A 15,032-nucleotide genomic window follows, 5' to 3' on the forward strand; every position below is an offset into this window, starting at 1 on the left:
ACTTTTCTGTAAATATAAGATTATTCCCAAAGAAAAAAATCTCATTTAAAAGGTGTAGGGTGGGCCACGGTGGCTCAGTGGCAGAGTTCTCACCTGCCATGCTAGAGACTCAGGTTCAATTCCCAGTGCCTGTCCATTCAAAAAAAAAAAAGATGTAAACTCATGAAAACATTTTGGCAGTTCCTGAGAAGTTAAGTATAGAATACCATCTGACCTGACAACATGGATGAACTTGGAAGACATCATGTTGAGTGAAATAAGCCAGACACAAAAGCACATATATTGTATGATCTCACTTACATGAAATAATTAAAATATACAAGTACATAGAGTCAGAAATTAGAATACAGGTGAGCAGAGAGGGGCAGGGTAGGTGAATGGGGATGGGGAATGGGGAGTTAAAGGTTAATTGGTATAGTTTGTTTTTTTTTAGGGTTTTGGAAAAGTTTTGGTAATGCCTGGTGTTAATGGCAGCATAATATGGTGAATGTAATTAACACCTCTGAATTGTATACTTGAAAATGGTTAAAATGGGAAATTTTATTTTGCATATGTGTTAACACAATAAAATTTTAAAAATCTATAAACACAAAGGAAAAAGCAAGTTTCAAGGAATTCACACAGCCTGGTAGAATTTATAAATAGTTTTAAGATATGCAAAATAATATTAGATACTGCTAATAGATACTTTCTGAATTTTCAAATTATTTTACCGTAGAATATGCCTTAACCTCTCAGTAATGTCCTCTCAATCCTTAACCCCAAGACTCATGCTAATTCCTGTCAAAGTAGAATTTTTTAAAAAATCAATTCATTAATCAAAGTTGGGAGAATCGATTCAAAGAGCATGTGAGTCATGACCTTTATATAAATAAATAGGAAGGCAATGCTGAAATAAATTTGCTAAGTTAGAGACAAAACTAGTAATGTCCTACAAGGGAAAACATACCATAAGTTTTAGGGTTTTCTTCTCTACTGTACAGAAATCATTTACATCCCTAATGGGCAAGAATCTATTAGACAACATATGACTCAGAGAGTTTGGGTCCTAACCAGTAGTAATAAGTCAGACAAAGATTCATCCCCTAGAGAATTAAATAATAAAGCTTGCTGTACTGTGCTCTATTAAAACACTTAAAGGACATATAATCATCCTTTTGCCTTGTTACCAATTTTATATGATTTTTTAACAATCTCCCTTGTGATCATAAATATTCTCCAAAGATTATTCTTAATGACAAAAAAAAGGCTGATCTTATTGGGTTTTGCCCTCATTCAATTACATAAGTGTAGCAAGTAGTATTAATTAAATCATAAAATGTCTTCCTGTGGTATGGTCAGCAAATCTAGAGCCATTTAGTGTTAAGCAACTACTAAACCCAGAAAATTAACTTTTGTTTAGAGATATTATAAGAGATCTAAGATTAAGCTTTTAAAGACTTTTGTCATTTTCTTTTCTATCCCATGGCTAGGAAATCCCAAAAATTTGTTTCCACCAAGTTTCACCTATAGTAACTATAAATGTTGTGAATTCTCTTCAAGGTCTCTAAAACCTGCGACCTTAGAACAGATACTAGACCAATTTCCTGAGCGGGCTTTGTGGGATTTGTTTCTACATAGAAATAAAACCTTTGCTCTTTAATCAGGTTTGCGTGATAGAATGAGATTTATTCTCCATTACGGTATTCCAAGGATGGCCTTGACTATACAATCAATTTGTCCAATTATATCCCTTTTGGTTATTGAAGGAGGGCATATACTTATTGAACATACGCTAACATCCCTTCCATATGACATTTAAGAAAAGCATAAAGTTATGTGTTCAACTAAATTGAAGTCGAATTCTAACACTTTTTCTATCAACAATAATTATATTCTATAATATGTCAGCTTAGATATAATTTTGAGATCCTTAGTTAACTTTAAAGCTGAGGATTAATATTAAGTAATTCTCACTGGATATCTAGATAATTTCCAAGAAATATGGAATACTCAAATATTGGTCACCAAGTATAGTCTATACCTACTTTTACTTCTGATTTTTATGTGTGATGGGGAGGTTATATCTTTGAGACATTATCATGTGTGTTAATATTTGCCATTTTTATGGCTGCAGGGTTCATAATGTGTGTTTTTATAAACTTTATTGGCTTGATAAAATGCTTTTATATGATAGACAATTCTCAATTTTCTATCTCCCAGTTTCCTCTCTGAATAAGAACTGATGTAACCAGTAGCTCTGGTTACTGGTGATGATAAGGGTAGTTGAGGCTATTCCAAGAACAACAGTGACAAAGCAGTATGTCAGTGTATCAAGGATATCTGATCAGTAAAAAGTTTAGGATGCTCAGATTAACTATGTGCTTCATGAGAAAAGATAAGAAAATCTTAAAAATAAACTAAACTGTATGTCTTATTATACTTTACACTGGAAAAATCAGGGGAAAGACGTGTGACTGTTTTTTAAAGCAAAATTATCAGATTGGTCTGACTTGTCCAAGGATTCACCTTGCTTGATTAGATGAACTTGAATTCTTGCATAAAATTGCATCTGAGCGATCAGTTTTTGTGAGAAGGTTTTTTGTTTTGTATTGCTTAAGGCTAGCCCATTTAAAGTATTAGATGAAGAAGTTCATCTTCTTTGTTTTCTAAGAATTTAGGGAATATTGGATTTATGTAAGCTCTTATTAGTCTCTATAAACCAATCAGAACAAAGCTCCTTTAATTGTCTTTATAATCTAATTTGTTTATATCCTCAGGAGGTAGAACATATTTCACACTTACAGAATGATAGGTCTACAGACACTACTCGTCTATAGGTCTATAGACACTCAGAGAGTTTGCAGCTTCAGTTTTACAATTCCAGGCCCTCGTTAGAGTAGACTCAGAACAACAAATGCTTACCAGTCCACACCTCAAAGGGTTTTTCTTTCCATTGGGCACAAAAAGTCATTTCTTAAATGAGTTAACATTACAAACAGGCAATCAGACAAATATAAAGAACAAATTAGATTCATGTCATCTCTCACCCAGAAGAGAATATTTCATCATCCACCCAGCAGAGATCCCAAATAGTCAAACCATACAACCAGGTTCCTAGCCATTGTTGCTACCCTTGGGGAATAAAATATCACCCCGGCACAAATTAGACTCAAGGTACTCTCTCAACAATGCATGTTAGACAAGTCGCAGATGGACTAACAGATACCGCCAACAACTAGAGACAAAAACAAATCAGAAGGGGGGCGGGGGGCGGGAATAGATAGAAATAGAATCAGCAAAAATAAAGTTCAAGGTGTTTGGGATTCACACCAGGAGTTAAGAAAAGTCTGCTGCTACAGGTCTCAGCTCAATGAGAGGCAACTGGAAAGAGCTTCTACTGTTGAATTCCCCAAATTAATATAAGGGAAGACATATTTTGGAATCTCTAAGGAAGGCACTTATAGTATGGGTTTATTTGTCTCTTGACATCTCGAAGCTCACTAGTAGGTGAGAACAGGAAAACACAAGCAGGGTGTTGGGGAAAGGAGGAGGATTTACACAGCAATTACCTCTTCAAATGGCCTGAAATTCAGTGAGATTCAAACTTGAAACAGTTTTACTATTCTCCGCTCACTGCCTTCAACTCAGTTTTATCACATTTCCCTTTTCCGTGCCCTAAACAATATCCTGGGCAAGCTCAATGACCTTCCAATCATTCGGTATAATTTCAAACTCCACTTTCATATTCATCAACCCGTCACCATCATCATTACAGTCCCACCACTTTCTTGATCTCCATCCCCTCCCCCTTCTCCTTTTCATCTTGAATCATCTCTGCAGTCAGATGATGACAATTATCCTTTTCCATCTCCTTTCTTCTGCTCTGTTTGAAGAAAAAGCAATGCCGAAGAGATAAAGGCTTGATTGAATAGCAAACACGTTTTCTCTTTTCTAAATTCCTTGAGTCAAAGCCTTACCTATGGTAGTGGTGGGAGTGGTAGGGATTAAACAGGATTTATGATATGTTATTCCATGTCTTTCATTCTCTTTTGTTTCTGTGACTTCTGATCTCTGACGTCTCTCAGCTTCTTTCCTTGTGTCTTTGACTTGTCTCTCTCAGTATTGCTGAACTCTCTTAGAGATTCCCCTACTTTCTCATCCCTGTCTCAGCCTTCCTCAGTAGTCACCATGTTCAGCAGGGAAGTTCTAGCTGAAACATGACTTGGATGATTTCTTTCAATGTTTCTCATTTCAAATCTAGGGAGGAAATTTTCTATGGAGCGACTATCAACCTTGATAGTCCCCAAATCTTCCCAAACTCTTAGACTTCTTCTTGCCTTCTTTCCTCGCTCCAGCCAACTTCTTAGCAACATCTTTCACCACAATTTCCCATCACCATCACCCCTACAATCACTGTCTTGGCAACGACCTCACTGAGAGTCCATTCCCTTAAAAAATTCCTAGCTCATGTAATTGGACGACATTAGTCGCGTCTATCTTGACACTTCCCTTGCTACTAGTTGCCTCTGATCTCTGAATTTTCCCAGTTTTCATCCTGGATGAAGTAAGGGTGTAAAAGGATGGTATAGGAACAGGGATGGGGTAGGACAGAGATAGCAGCAGGAACTGGGATTCATCAGGGGCTGGGTACTGGAATAGGATGGGAATGGAAACTGGAGAAGAAGGAGCTGATAATAAGGATGGATGGGAATGGAGATAGAAGTCAAGGTGAAGATGTGGGTGGAATGCAGACCAGCTGGGGATGGAAATGAGGATGCGGATGGAGAGAGGGATGGAGAATGGGATGGATGGTAGTGGGAATGGAGATGGGAAGGTGGAACTTTAGAGATAGAGGAATGAGGATAGGGACAGGGATATGGAAATAGGTATAAGGGTAGAATTAGGATGGGAATGAACATAGGAATAGGATGGAATCATGAAGTATGTGAAATCAGGTTGGAGATGATGATCATATGAAGTTAGGATCAGAATGGAGATAAAAAATGGGTTTAGCAATGCAGATAATGAAAGTGATAAAGTAGAAATAGAATTAGAGAAATGATGTGGCTGGGATGAGAATAAAGATAAGAAGAGAAAGAGGAAAATAGCTACTAGGGTAAGATGATGAAGATGTAAGGGGAACATGAGGGTGAAATGAGAGTGGAGATTATATTAGAGATGGGATTTTGATAAATATGGTGAAGGAATGGTGGTGGGGATGAACTGGGATTAGGAATGGAATGAGAGGAGTTGAAGACGAAGTTGGAAATTGATATGGATATAGAGAAAGAATGAAATTGGGCAGGATGTGGATGAGGTCAGAGATAGTGCGTCCTTTCTTTACAAGTCTCCTTTCCATCTAAGATTGTAACCCATATTTCTCTTTAGTCAAAGTTGAATAAGAAGTAACTTCTAAAAAATTAGCGTTTCTCTTTTCAAATAGGAGACATACATATTCTGATCCAATAATATTCTCAGCTCCCAGCACCAACAGTACACTCTATGCTTCCAGTGGACGTGATCTCCTCATGTAGCAGCCAGTATGCTTGAGTGTAGGAACTGGCAGGGTGGCTCAAGCTCAGCTATCATCCATGGTGGCCACTGGCTCACAGGCAACTCCAAATCATGAAAGTGCAGGCCACTCATGCTACCTTTGATCTCTCCAATTTCTTCTCCTTCTGCACAATCACTCACAGGACAGATCAGCAAGTTCACTGAAGTCCAATAAGGACATGAGAGGTCAGTCTCCTCTTCCTGTAATTACCTACAATATATCTACAAATGATTTCCTTGGACAGACTTTTATTTGGCTTGGGTAGATGTGTGAAATACCCCTCCTCCAGCCCAACATGAATGAAAAGGAAAAGCTATAGCTCTTCTCCCACCTCCCTGATAATTCCCTTTTTCAGTCTCTCTTCCCACCCTTTTCTTCTGCTTACATTGAGAGGATAGTTTGGGGTGACTGAGAGTAGCAGAGCTAGTTGAGGTATATGTCTTCAAAGTGGTGGCTGTTTGGTTATTTTCAGGTTTCTTTAGAATTTGGAGTATATGATTCTTTGGCCCTACTTGACCTTCTGGAATAACAGGAAAAGTCTCTTTCAACATCCCATTATAACCATCATGATTCAATTGATCCAGTCAAGAGATGATTAGACCAGATTAACTGAAAATTTGTTCCCTCCTCCACATGCAAATGTGAATATTTTTCTCAGTATGAACTGAGAATGAATCACAACAAGGTATGCTTTCATAAGGTACAGTCATGGATGCTGAAGGTTCTATGTTATCTCAATTTGAGGGTGCTACTCTTGTAAATTGAGTTAACAAGTTTCTTTGGAAAATGTCCCCAAATGCATGTAGCTGAAGTCAGAGTCTTCCAAACCTTCCCACTCTTTTTGAAGGGGATTCTAGCTCTAGACTCTAGAGAATAACACTGCCAAGGAAGGTAAGTAATGGTAAGAAATATCCTGGAATGGCTAGTCTATGTGTTTTTGTCCTTTCTTAGACCCTGGCTAGGCAGATGCCTCCTTGTCCAAGTCCACTTTTCTATTGGCCATTCTCTGCACCAACACCACACTGTCTTAACTGCAATAAGTTTGTAATAAATATTATTACCTAGTAGCATAGGTCCTACTGCTTTATTCTTCTCTAGGGGGAATGGTCTTGGTAATTCTTAGCTCTTTACGTTTCCACGTACATTTTACAATATTCTGGTCATGTTGGAATTTTCTTTAGGATTGTATTGAACCTGTAAATCCATTTGAAGAAACTTGAATGTAATGTTAAGAAACCATCAACCTTTTAGGAATACCAATGGTAATTGTTCTAAGTTAAAGAACCACAACGTAAGTAGGAGATTCAAAGAGTTTGTGTCTGCAGAGGCAAGGGTCCATCCCTTGTCCAGAAGTCAGAACCCCTAAGCTATCTTGTCTTTGACTTATATAGTCTTGTGTAACTTGGGGCCAGGTGTTTTATATAAAGCTAGCATCATTTGCATCTACAGTTATCTGTTGACTACTAATTAATGAGCATGTCCCTAGGGTTATATAATCCTATGTCATCTTTATGTTATTTCATACATTGCATGTTCAAAAATGGTGGAAAGTCTCTTCTGGGCATGTCTTTTACTGTGCTAATAAGGCAGGGGTTACCTTAAGGATATTTTGGGGGCTACTAGGACTGTGCTTGCAACAGTTGAATCCAGTTTTTCTGCTTGACCAAGGAAGGAGGATGTAGTTAACTGCAAGTGCAGGAGGTTGACCTAAGTATAGGTTTTAAATTTGGATAATTTATGTACATCTCATTAGTTTTGAATCTTGGGCTCTTGGCTCCCTTTCTTCTACAGTTCTAGCTGGCTACCAGCTTCCCCTATGAAACTAGCAGTTTCTTTGTAACTCTAGTAACTCCACTGCCATCCTTCACAACCACTCCAACAATACCTTTAAAATATTGATCCTCCAATCCATGAATATATTTTTCCTAACTTATTTAGATCTTTTAAAATATATTTCAACAAAGCTTTATAATATTCTCTGAAGAAGTTTTGCACATATTTTCACAATTTTTCCTAGGATTTTCTTTTTTTATGCTATCATAAATGTTTTGTTTGTTTTACATTTCAATTTTGGTTTCTTGCCTGTATGTAGAAGTACAATTGATTTTTATATTGACTTTATATCTAGTAACTGTACTAAATTATAACTATCTCTAGATTAAAATTTTAAAATGCATATACTCAATCGTAGCATCTGTGAATAATGGCTGTTTTCTTTCTTCTTTTTCATCCTTTACCTTTTATTTAATTATCTTTTCATACATTATAGGCTATGACTTCAAGGACTATATTGAGTAGAAGGCATATATATATGCCTTCTATATATAGAAGGCATCCGTGTCTTGTTCTAATCATAAAAGAAAAGCTTGGTTGCTTGCTATATAGTTTTTGTAAATAGAATTTATCAAATAAAGAAATGCTCTCCTATTCTTAGTTTGCTAGTTTACATGAATAGATATTGTGCTGGTTTGAAGGGATGTATGGACCCTAGAAAAGCCATGTTTTAATCAAAATCCCATTTTGTAAAGGCAGAATAATCCCTATTCAATACTGTATATTTGAAACTGAAATCAGATTATCTCCCTGGAGATGTGATTTAATCAAGAGTGGTTATTAAACTGGATTAGGTGACTCCACCTATTTGGGTGTATAAAACAATTATAGCTTTAAATACTCAGTTGTGCATTGTTGCTATAACATAAGTAACCATATTCCTTAAAAGCAGGTTAACCATCTCGCTGCCTTGGGTAAATCGGCATAAATTCTGACCACTCATTCTTTTCCAGTGACTACACTTAGCAGCTATTATAGAGCCACTAAAATACAGCCTGAATTTTTCCTTCTATTTGAAGAGTTTGTTTAATTCAAAAGCTTTGAGTCTATAGGCTCAAAGAGTCTAGCAATACATTCTGACTTTCATCAACGAAATCAGGTTCTTTTGCTTTGTGATGCCGCCAGTACTTTTAAAAAGACACTTATCAGTTTTTAAATAATGATCACTTAGAGCTGTAACAGCACAGAACATCCTTCAGTGATAGGAGACTCACTACATGAGTTGCATTTCTCTAAGAGAATGAATTAGGAGATTGTGCTCTTGGATTTTTGACTCCTTTCCTGATGATATCAGCTATCTCAGCTTGGGCACCTCCTCTAATTTTCGGAGTGAAATCCTTATGACCTGGTGAGCCGGTTTGAAAATATTATGTACCCCAGAATAGCCATGTTTTAATCTTAATTCAAAATTTTAGGGCAGAAACTTTTGATTAGATTATCTCCATCGAAATATGGCTCCATCCACCCCGGATGGTTCTTGATTAGTTTACTGGGATCCTTTAAACAAAGAAACATTTTGGAAAGAGAAACAACAGAGCAGACAAACGTCAGAACAGAGCTGACACAGACGCCGACACTTGGACAACAAAGACACGGATGTTTGGAGATGCCAGGAGCCCAGAAGACGTCGCCATGGGATGTTAAGCAAGCCAGAACCTGGAAAGAGCAAAGGGAAGCCAAAAGATGAAGGCCAGCCCTGGAGAAGCGAAATGAGGAACCCCTACAGGAACAGAGGCTGGAGGCAATGGAGTCCAGGAGCAAGGGACCTGCAGATGCCAGCCACTTGACTTCCCAGCTGACAGAGGTGTTCCTGGCCCACTGACCTTCCTTGAATTAAGGTATCTCTCCCTGGATGCCTTACTTCAGACATTTTTTAGGCTTAGAACTTTAAAACTTATTAAATTCCCCTTTTAAAAAAAGCCATTCCAGTTCCGGTATATCGCATTCCAGCAGTTTACAAACTAATGCACCTGGTGTGCCCATTAATGTAATAATTTGGTTTCATACTTTGCTGTGCCAATATCCATCATCGCTTCTCTTTGTACCTTTGCCACTCTCATCTGAGACTCACATATGTAAACAGCAATTTGCCAGCCTTTTTGGATTGCTGTTCATACTTCTGCATAATTCTTTTGTTTTTACTACCCAGAAGAAGCAAATGGCTTTTAGTGATATTATCAGTTGTACCAGTGACCACTAATTTGAGCAGCTGATTTCCCCTACACTTTATTCAGTTCTGCAGTAGCCAAAACCTCCCAATCTTAGTGGTCCAGAGCAATAAGGGTTTATTTCTTGCTCATATTAAATTTTGGCTGCAGTGTTTACATTTTTTTTTTCATTCTGGAACCCAGACAGGTGGAGCAGCCCCTATTGAGTATATTCCGTTCAGGTCATAGAAGGATCAATAGAATCACACAATGGCTTTTAAAACTTCTGCTCTAAAGTAGCATGTGTCATTTCTGCCTTTGATCAAGTCTGATGTCCATGGAAAGTAGAAGCCTCACATAATGGGCAACAAATAATTGAGAATAAGAGTTCAGTGTGCTAATATTGTTCCTAAGAATTTCGTATCTTTGTTTATGGGTAAGATTGGCCTATAATTTTTCTTCCTCAAAATGTTTTAGTTAGGTTTTGGTATCAAGATTCTGCTGGCCTCAGAAACTAATGTAAACAGTGTTTCCTCTTCTTTAGTTCTCTAAAAACATTTGTATAAGATTGGAAATATCTTATACAAATATAAGCCAACTTCTTCACTAAACACCATCTAAACACCATCACTTCACTAAACACCATCTAAATACTAGGCATCTAAATAATATCACAAATTTTTAAACATTTTCATTTTTAAATAATTTCAGAAAAATTGCAAGAATAGTACAAAGAATTTCTGTATACCCTTCATTCAGATTGCACAAATGTTAACATTGTAGCACATTTGCTTTTTCTCTTTTTCCTTTCCTTCCTTCCTTTCTTCCTTCCTTCTTTCCTTCCTTCCTTCCTTCCTTTCTTTCTTTTATATCTCTCTATATATTTTCTTTCTATCCCTAAATATTTAAGCATGTATTCTGTGTATATTTTCTAAAAACAAGGACATTCTCTTACATAACCACAGCATAAGTACCATAATCAGGAAATTGACACTGACACAATATTAAATAGGCCTTTTTCAAATTTTGCCTATTGTCCCAATAATATTTGTTTCATGCAAAGAAGATCTAAGATCATGAGTTGCACTCAGTTGTCACGTCTAAGTCTCTTTTAGTGTTTCCTTGCCTTTTATGACCTTAATATTTTTGAAGAGTACAGTGAAGTTACTTTATAGAATGTCTTTTAATTTGGATTTGTCTGATGTTTCCTAGTGATTAATTGGGTCATGCATTTTTGGGCAGAAATACCAGATATGTGATGTTGAGCCTGACTCAGTATATCTTATCAGGAGAAACATCATATCTATTTGTCTTTTTACCGTTGATGATAAATTTGTTCACAGATTTTCCACTATAAAGTTATTAGTTTTCACTCTGTAATTTATCTTTTGGGGCATGTCTTCAAGGCTATGTGAATTTAACTCACTAGTTTTAGTATCCGTCAATGATTTGTGCCTGAATTAATTATACTATGCTAGTTGCTAGATGGTGATTATCTAATTGTGTCATCCTTCTACATTTATTAATTGGCATCCTACTGTAAGGAAGAGCTTTTTCTTTTCCTTTGTTTATTTGTTATTCATTTATTTATGTATATCAATATGATCTCATGGATTCCTATTCTCTTCAGTGGGTTATAATTCATTACTCTCATTATTTATTTTGACGCTCTACTTGTCCCAGCTTTTGCCAGTGTAAGCCACTTTTTCATGCTATCTCCTATTTTTAATTTTTCCCCCAATTTTATTGAGATGTATTCACACTCCATACAAACTATCCAAAATATGCAACCATTGGCCCACAGTGTCATCAAATAGTTGTGCAGACATCCCCATGACAAATTTTAAAACATTTCATTACTCCAGAAGAGAAATGAGTAAAAAATAAAACCCAGATCCTCCCATATCCCTTATCCTCCCCCATCGTTGGCCCCCTAGTATTGGTGCAGTACTGTTACTGTTGATGAAAAACTATTGAAATATTACTGTCAACTATAGTCCAGAGTTTGCAATAGTTATATTTTTCTGATATATCCCTCTATTATTTTTTTTACATTTGTAGTAGTTCATGCAATAACTTATTTACATCCCAGACTTTAGACAATCACTTTCAGTCAAGTTTACCTACAATATGTTAATTATAATCCTAATAATGAGCTACCATCACCTCTATCCATTCCCAAATGTTTAAGTTCAACCTCGTTAGTCAATCTATACACATTAGGTAACTGCTCCCGCTTCTGTAGCATCTGTCTATCTCCAGGTAACCTTTAGCCTATATTTAATCTGTATGAGGTACTTCAATACCATTAGAATCTACAATATTTCATTTAAAACCCTGGTTTATCTGTCCAAACTCTAATTCAGAAATTATTTCCTCAAACAAGTAAAGCACATAAGCTGAAGTTATCTTGTCTGATTCTCGAACCTATATATTGAAACCATAGGAATGTTAAAAGGAAAGACACCTACAAAATAAATAAAAGAATTATACATCTTATTGATTTTTAAAATTACTCATCACCTGAAAAAGTAGTCCAGCATTAAATTAGAGTTTTTAGAATATGTTTTCATGATTGATGGACCTAGTTTCCCCTCATACCTTTTCCTTTTTAGTTGTTCCAGTCTACTGTTTTTTTCCAGTCTACTTTTTCATGTTTCTTCCATATGAACTTTAGTATGACAGTTTTCATTAAAAAACTTATTGGCATTTTGAGGAGATCACAATTAAATTAATAAATTAATTTAAGGTGAATTGACATCTCCATTATATTGAGATATCCTAGCCAAGAATTAGGGACATCTTTTCATTTGTTTATGCATACTTTCGTATCTTCCAGGAGTACGTTCAAGTTTTCCTTATATAGATTTTGCACATTTCTTTTTTTAAATATTTTTAATGACAAAACAACATACGAACACAAACATTTATAGCATATGAACATTCCATACTTGGTAAACAATCAATGGCTCACAATATCATCACATGGTTGTATATTCATCACCATGATCATTTTTAGAACATTTGCATCAATTCAGAAAAAGAAATAAAAAGACAAAAGAAAAAACTCATACATACCATACCCCTTACCCTTCCCTCTCATTGATCACTAATATTTCTAACTACCAATATATTTTAACCTTTGTTCTCCCATTTTTTTCTATACCCCTTACCACTCCCTTTCATTGATCACTAGTATTTCAATCTACTCAATTTATTTTAACATTTGTTCCACCTATTACTTATTTTTTTGTCCATATTTTTTACTCATCTGTCCATACTATAGATAAAAGAAGCATCAGGCACAAGGTTTTCGCAATCACACAGTCACATTGTGAACGCTATATCATTATACGGTCATCTTCAAGAAACATGGCTCCTGGAATACAGCTCTACATTTCAGGCACTTCCCTCTAGCCACTCTAAAGCATCTTAAACTAAAAAGGGGATATCTATATAAAGTGTAAGAATAACCTCCAGGAAAACCTCTTGACTCTGTTTGAAATCTCTCAGCCACTGACATTTGTTTTGTCTAATTTCTCTCTTCCCACTTGAGGTTGAGAAGATTTTCTCAATCCCTTGATGCTGAGTCCCAGCTCATTCCAGGATTTCTGTCCCATGCTGTCAGGGAGGTTTACACCCCAGGGAGTCATGTCCCATGTAGAGAGGGGGAGGAAGGTGAGTTTGCTTGTCGTTTTGGCTGAGAGAGAGAGGCCATATCTGAGCAACAAAAGACGTTCTCTGGGAGTGATTCTTAGGCCTAATTTTAAGTGGGTTTAGCCTATACTTTGTGAGGATAAGTTTATATGAACAAACCCCAAGATTGAGGGCTCAGCCTATCAATTTGATTGTCCCTACTGCTTGCGAGAATATCAGGAATTCTCCAAATGGGGATGTTGAATTTTCTCCCTTTCTGGTCATTCGCCCAAGGGGACTTTGCAAATACTTCTTTATTCACTGTTCACATCACTCTGGGATTTATCGGGGCATCATACTAATCTGGACAAACCTACAAAATCTCATCCTATTCAAGGTTCCAGGTACTTAGGGTATTCGATTAAACTGTCCATATAAGTTAAATTAGGAAATGCACTAGTCAAAATATAAATTTTGTAGCAAATAAACACCCCTTGCTTTAGTGTCACACAGAAGTTGAAGTTTTAAAATATGAATGACCGTCTATTTTCAACACCCTGCAGTATTGACATTCCTTTGTTCTTCCTCAAGCAAAAACATTTTTTAATATTTACATTTAGCCACAATCATTGTACACTCTAAGTATTCCTAGATTCCCATCTCAGTCTTCATCATCTATTTTTCTTTCTGGTTTTATATGTGCCCCCAGCCCTCTTTCATCATTTTCATATTCAGCTTCATTCAGTGTACTTACATTATTGTGCTACAATCAGGTATTATTGTGCTATCCATTTCTGAATTTTTATAATCAGTCCTGTTGCACAATCTGTATGCCTTCAGCTCCAATTACCCAATCTCTCCCCTATTTCTAATTCATGATGACCTCTGTTCTTAACTGAAATTCTCCAAGTTCATTCATTAATGTCAGTTCATATCAGTGAGACCATACAGTATGTTTCCTTTTGTTTCTGGCTAATCTCACAACGCATAATGTCTTCAAGGTCTAGTCACATTGTTATATGCTTCATGACTTTATTCTACCTTTCAGTTGCATAATATTCCATAGTATGTTTATACCGCAGCTTGTTTAGCCACTCATCTGTTGATGGACATTTGGGCTGTTTCCATCTCTTGGCAATTGTAAATAATGCTGCTATAAACTGGTGTACAAATGCCCATTTGTGTCCTTGCCCTCATGTCTTCTGAATAGATACCTAGCAATGACATTGCCGCATCATATGGCAATTCTATACTTAGTTTCCTGGGGAACTGCCAAACTGCCTTCCACAGCAGTTGTATCATTTTACATTTCTATCAACAGTGGATCAGTGTGCCTCTTTCTCCACATCCTCTCCAGCACTTGCCACTTTCTGTTTTATTGATAATGACCATTCTGGTGGGTGTGAGATGATATCTCATTGACTTTGCACATTTCTTAAGTTTATACCTAAGCCTTTTATCTTTATTGTTCCTGTGGTAAATGGTTTTTCTCTCTACCATCATATCTGCTAGCCAGTTATCATCTATGTATGTGACAACTATTCATATCTGCTTGTTAATGTTGTACCCTATTATCTTATTGAATTCTCTTGTTGAGGGAGTTTTATTATTATTATTTTGCATGGTGATTTTTTAAAAATATTTTCAATTGGGATATCTTCATACACATACAGTCCATCCAAAGTATACAATAAGTTATTATTTTTTTAGTGCTTTCCAGGGATACTACCATATCATCTTCAATAAAGATAGTTTCATTTTTTCATTCCCAATTATACCTCTGATTTCTCTGGTCTAATTGCAAAGGCTAATGCTTCCAGATGTTGGATAATAATGGAAATAGTGAATATTTTTACCTTGTTCCTGAACTTGATGAAAAT

General features: G+C 36.2%; 1 long non-coding RNA gene across 2 annotated transcripts in view; it reads left to right on the top strand.

Moving 5' to 3' along the window:
* The window catches only part of LOC143663242 (uncharacterized), a 74,608-nt gene that overhangs the window by 267 nt on the left and 59,309 nt on the right, over positions 1-15,032 (top strand). The gene's annotated exons all lie outside the window — the stretch shown is intronic.

This window comes from Tamandua tetradactyla, chromosome 2, assembly GCF_023851605.1.
Source record: "Tamandua tetradactyla isolate mTamTet1 chromosome 2, mTamTet1.pri, whole genome shotgun sequence".
In the NCBI taxonomy this organism is placed as follows: Eukaryota; Metazoa; Chordata; class Mammalia; order Pilosa; family Myrmecophagidae; genus Tamandua; species Tamandua tetradactyla.